Source organism: Arachis stenosperma, chromosome 7 (assembly GCF_014773155.1).
Source record: "Arachis stenosperma cultivar V10309 chromosome 7, arast.V10309.gnm1.PFL2, whole genome shotgun sequence".
NCBI classification, from domain to species: Eukaryota; Viridiplantae; Streptophyta; class Magnoliopsida; order Fabales; family Fabaceae; genus Arachis; species Arachis stenosperma.
The window spans coordinates 21,083,628-21,089,627 of NC_080383.1; positions in this window are offsets into that span (position 1 = coordinate 21,083,628).

Here is a 6,000-nt window from a genome sequence, read left to right on the forward strand (position 1 = left end):
AGGCCGGGCTGCCGGAGCGGAGGGGGCAGCCTCCGTCGCCTCGCAAGGGGGGCGGCGAAGGTCCCCCCATCGACGCACGGGGACACGACCATTCGGAGGAACGGGCGGCGATAGCGCCATAATAATGCAAGAGCTGCGCCACCGAGTCCAGAACCTGGAGTGGCAGCTTGCCGACCGGGAGCGGGACGGACGCTCTACCGATCCGAGCTGTACCCCGTCTCCCGGAAGCGAGGAGGAAGACTCTTACCGAAGCCGCCCGCGGACGGAAGCAGAGAGTTCGCGGGAGGAGTCACCCATAATGAGGAGACGAAATGACACGATCATCTACTCCCGAGGCAGACCGACCCATCGAGCGACAAGAGGTCGCGAAGACGGAAGAACACGACAACCCGTGATAATGGGCGCCACCCCGTTCCACCGATCTATCCTCGAGGTCCGGCCGCCGAAACACTTCGACAAGCCAACGGACATGAGGTACGACGGAACTCAAGACCCTCTAGAACACCTGACGGCCTTCGAGGCCAGGATGAATCTAGAGGGGGTAGGCGACGAAGTGAGATGCCGCGCCTTTCCGGTGACCTTAGCAGGACCAGCGATCAAATGGTTTAACGGCCTCCCCCAAGGTTCTATCTACAATTTCTCAGACATCAGCCGCGCTTTCCTGGCTCAATTCACAACGCGAATAGCAAAGGCTAAGCACCCCATCAACCTTCTGGGGATAACCCAGAGACAAGGAGAATCGACGAGGAAGTACTTGGATCGGTTCAACGACGAATGCTTGGAAATTGACGGCTTAACCGACTCGGTGGCCAGTCTTTGCCTAACGAACGGCCTCCTCAACGAGAACTTCCGGAAACACCTCACCACGAAACCAGTTTGGACGATGCATGAAATCCAAACAGTGGCCAAGGAGTATATAAACGACGAGGAAGTCAGCCGAGTCGTGGCTGCCAATAAACGGCAGTCCGGTTACAGCCAAGCACGGCAGCCCGTCGACGGAGAGAGAGCAAAGGAAAAAGCTAGGGAAGAGGCGTCAAACAGGGCACCTCGACCATTCCCCAGGGTTGGGAAATTCAACAATTACACCCCACTCACTCTCCCCATCGTGGAGGTCTACCAACAGATAGCGGAGAAGGGAATCCTCCCGAAGCCCCGAGCACTTAAGGACCGAACAGGAGGAAACAAGAACCTTTACTGTGATTACCACAAGGGGTATGGCCATCAAACACAGGACTGTTTCGACCTGAAGGATGCACTAGAACAGGCGATAAGGGAAGGAAAGCTAGCGGCGTTCTCCCATCTCATCAGGGAGCCGAGAAGGCGTTATCGCGATCAAGATGAGGAAGCCAAGGCGCGCTCGACCAGGCGGCGGCAGGAACCCGAAGGCGGGGACCATGGCCTCACCGTGATAAACGTGGTAACGGCAAAGAACGCCGCACCAAAATCCCGGTCGGCACACAAGAAGGACGCCAAGGTTTTGGCGATCTCATCTCCACCCGTGCAGAGTACCAAGAAACCTCCGTCCATTTCTTTCGGCCCAGAAGATCAATGGTTCAGCGACGCCCCGGAAAACCCTCCTATGGTCATAACGGCCAGGGTGGGAACCGGCCTCGTCAAACGGATCCTTATCGACACCGGGGCTGATTCAAACATCATGTTCCGCAACGTGTTCGACGCACTGGGGTTGAAGGATGCCGACCTGACGACCCACCAGCACGGGGTTATCGGGTTAGGTGATCACTTCATCAAACCAGACGGAGTCATTTCCCTACCGATCTCGGTAGGACAGTTGCAAGGCCGAAGATCGGCGATGGCCGAATTCGTGATCCTCCGAGACTCCACAGCCTACAACATCATCTTGGGAAGAAAGACAATCAACGACGTCGAAGCCATAATCAACACCAAGCTACTAGTTATGAAGTTCGTCACCGATGATGGATCCATAGGGACCATAAGAGGAGACCTCGAGACGGCGGTCGCTTGTGACAACGCCAGCCTTTCCCTCAGAAAGAAGTCCAAGGAAGCATCTGGCGTATTCCTAGCCGACCTCGATGCCAGAGTAGAAGACAACCCGAGGCCGGAACCAGAAGGGGACCTGGAGAAATTTAGCATCGGTGACGAAGGGGAAAAATTCACGTTCGTTAACAAGAACCTCCCACATGAGTTGAAGAAGCCTTTGATTGAAATGATAAGGGCCAACAAGGACCTGTTTGCATGGACGCCAGCCGACATGCCGGGCATCGATCCACAAATCATTTCACATCACCTAGCCGTCAAGCCGGAAGCACGACCAGTGGCTCAGCGAAGGAGGAAGATGTCGGCAGAAAGAGCAGAGGAGGTAGCCAAGCAAACGGCCGGCCTCCTAGAAGCAGGCTTCATACGAGAAGTGGACTACTCGACGTGGCTCTCAAATGTGGTATTAGTGAAAAAACACAATGGCAGATGGAGAATGTGCGTGGACTACTCTGACCTTAACAAAGCATGCCCCAAAGATTGCTTCCCCCTCCCCAACATAGATGCACTCGTCGACGCCGCGGCGGGGTACCGGTATCTGAGTTTCATGGACGCCTACTCCGGTTACAACCAGATACCGATGCACCGACCAGACGAAGACAAAACGGCATTCATAACGCCAGGAGGAACTTTCTGCTACAAAGTAATGCCGTTTGGCTTGAAAAATGCAGGGGCGACATATCAAAGGCTGATGAACAGAATATTCCACGACATCGTAGGGAAAATGGTCGAAGTTTATGTGGACGACATCCTGGCAAAAACAACACGACCTGACGACCTCCTGAACGACCTGGCAACTGTGTTTGCGTCCCTCCGTCAACATGGTATGAGGCTGAACCCCCTCAAGTGCGCCTTCGCCATGGAAGCCGGCAAGTTTCTGGGATTTATGATAACTCAGAGAGGGGTAGAAGCCAACCCGGAGAAATGCCAGGCAATACTTCAGATGAAGAGCCCGGGCTGTGTCAAGGACGTCCAGAGGTTGGCAGGGCGATTGACATCACTTTCCCGGTTTCTCGGGGCCTCGGCGACAAAGGCCCTGCCATTCTTCAATCTCATGAAGAAAGGGATGACGTTTGAGTGGACACCCGCGTGCGAAGAAGCCTTTCAACACTTCAAGGAAATCTTAGCGGCACCTCCTGTCCTCGCGAAGCCAAGGGACGGGGAACCACTGTACCTGTACCTCGCTATAACAAGCGAAGCCCTGGCCGCAGTTCTAGTGCGGGAAGACGGGAGGACCCAACAACCGGTCTACTTCATAAGCAGGGCCCTACAAGGAGCAGAGTTAAGATATAGCAAGTTGGAAAAGCTAGCCTTAGCACTCCTGACTTCCTCGAGAAGGTTAAAACAGTACTTCCAGAGTCACCAAGTGGTCGTCAGAACGGACCAAGGGATCCGGCAAGTTCTCCAAAAACCCGACCTGGCGGGAAGAATGATGACTTGGTCCATCGAACTCTCTCAATATGACATACGGTACGAGCCCCGGCAAGCCATCAAGGCGCAGGCCATGGCGGATTTTTTGGTTGAAGTAACAGGAGACCCAGGCGAAGACATGGGTACACGGTGGAAGCTCCATGTGGACGGAGCCTCCAACCAGACCTTCGGAGGAGCCGGGATCATCCTAGAAAGTCCAAACGGGGTCGTATACGAACAGTCGGTCAGATTCGAGTTTCCCATCTCGAACAACCAAGCAGAATACGAAGCCCTAATAGGAGGCTTGACCCTAGCAACAGAAGTCGGCGCAAAAAGGCTGGAAGTATGCAGCGATTCCCAAGTCGTCACTTCCCAAGTAAACGGCAGCTATCAAGCCAAGGACCCCTTGTTACAGAAGTACTTGGAAAAGGTCAAAAGCTTGAGCCAAAAGTTCGACGAGGTCACGGTCCAGCATGTACCCAGAGAAAGGAACACACGAGCAGACCTCCTATCAAAATTGGCCAGCACGAAGCCAGGGGAGGGAAACCGGTCTCTCATCCAAGGCATGACGAGAGAACCTGCAATTGCACTACACATAACAACCCTAAGTCCTTCGTGGCTAGACCCCATCACCAACTACCTAGAACACGGCCAAGTCCCTGGTGACGAAAAAGAGGCGGTGAAATTAAGAAGAGAAGCGGCCAAATACGCCGTCATCCAAGGACAGCTGTTCAGAAAAGGGCTCAGCCAGCCCCTACTGAAGTGCCTACACCCCGACCAAACGGACTACGTCCTCAGGGAAGTCCACGAGGGCTGCTGTGGGCACCACATCGGAGGAAAAGCCCTAGCAAGGAAGTTGATCCCAGCTGGGTACTACTGGCCGTCGATGATGGCAGATTCCAAAGAGTTTGTCAAAAAGTGCATAAAGTGCCAACAGAACGCCAACTTTGCCAAGGCACCGGCAAACGAGTTGAGCTTGCTGACGACCTCCCGGCCATTCGCTCAGTGGGGAATCGACCTCTTAGGGCCCTTCCCTGTCGGCCCTGGGCAGGTCAAATATCTCATAGTGGCAATTGATTACTATACCAAGTGGATAGAAGCCGAACCATTGGCCAGCATATCCTCAGCCAATTGCAGAAAATTCATGTGGAGGCAGGTGATAACACGGTTCGGGATACCGGAAGTCGTCATCTCGGACAACGGCACACAATTTGCTGACAAAAAGTTCACAGAATTTCTCAACGGCCTAGGCATAAGGCAAAGGTTCTCTTCGGTAGAACACCCTCGGACGAACGGACAAGTGGAGTCCGCCAACAAGGTTATCCTTTCGGGGCTAAAGAAGAGGTTGGACAACAAAAAGGGTGCTTGGGCCGACGAGCTGGCATCGGCCCTCTGGTCTTATCGGACAACCGAGCAATCCTCCACCAAGGAAACCCCTTTCCGACTAACGTACGGGGTGGATGCAGTAATACCCGTGGAGATCGGTGAACCGAGCCCGCGATTGCTTTTGAAAGGAGTAGAGGAAACTGTAGAAAAGGACCTGATTGATGAAGCCCGGGAAATGGCCCATTTGACGGAAACAGCGCTAAAACAAAGGATAGCCCTGCGCTACAACACCAAAGTGCTCAAGAGGGACTTTGAGCCTGACGACCTCGTCCTGAGACGGAATGATATCGGCCCACCGACCCCCGGAGAAGGCAAGTTAGCGGCGAACTGGGAAGGCCCTTACAGAGTAAAAAAGGTGATGGGAAAAGGAGCCTATAAGTTAGAAAGGCTCGATGGCAAGGAGGTCCCGAGGGCATGGAACGCGGACAACCTGAGAAGATTCTACTCCTAAAAGGCGGAACGACATGCTGGCTAATCTAGCTAAGTAGTCAATCCGTCATTTATAGTAACTTTCAAATCCTTTATGTGATTACCGAATAAGATATACTTGTGCAAATTCTCCACCATGTTCTATCTAAGTTTTTCAGATAAACCGTCCCATCGTGACTAACAACGACGTGCGACCCGGGACTGATCACCCCGGGAAGTCGTCAATCAACGTCTTAACAAACAACTACACGAAAGGCCACGGGCCGCCAGTCTAAACAACTTCAAACCAAAAACGGTTAATATGAACGATAACACGAGCAAGCGAGTAAACGACAAAGTATAAACCAATACGGTTAGAAATGATAACGCACTCAGACAAATAAAAAGCTTATCACGACAACATGGGCAAACGGCTAAAATGGTCATTAATCACAAGCCAAAATAAAACGGCTAAATTGTTCGCAAGCCAAAAACGGCCAAGACTAAGATAGTTTACAAGTCATAACAAAGCGGCTGCACGAAAGGCTGTAAACAAAAAATTCACTTCTTGGGGACGTCGACAACCTTGCCATCAAGAATAACCTTGCGGACACCAATCGCCGACGTGTCGAACTCAGGAGCAACAACTTTAATTTGAGCTTTGAGGGCTTCCTCAGTACCCAAGATCGCAGCCTTGCCCTGCTTAACGACATCTTTATACTTCACCTTCCACGTTGCCAGCTCAGCCTCCGCGGCCTGCTTCTCTTTCTCGACTTCGGCCGT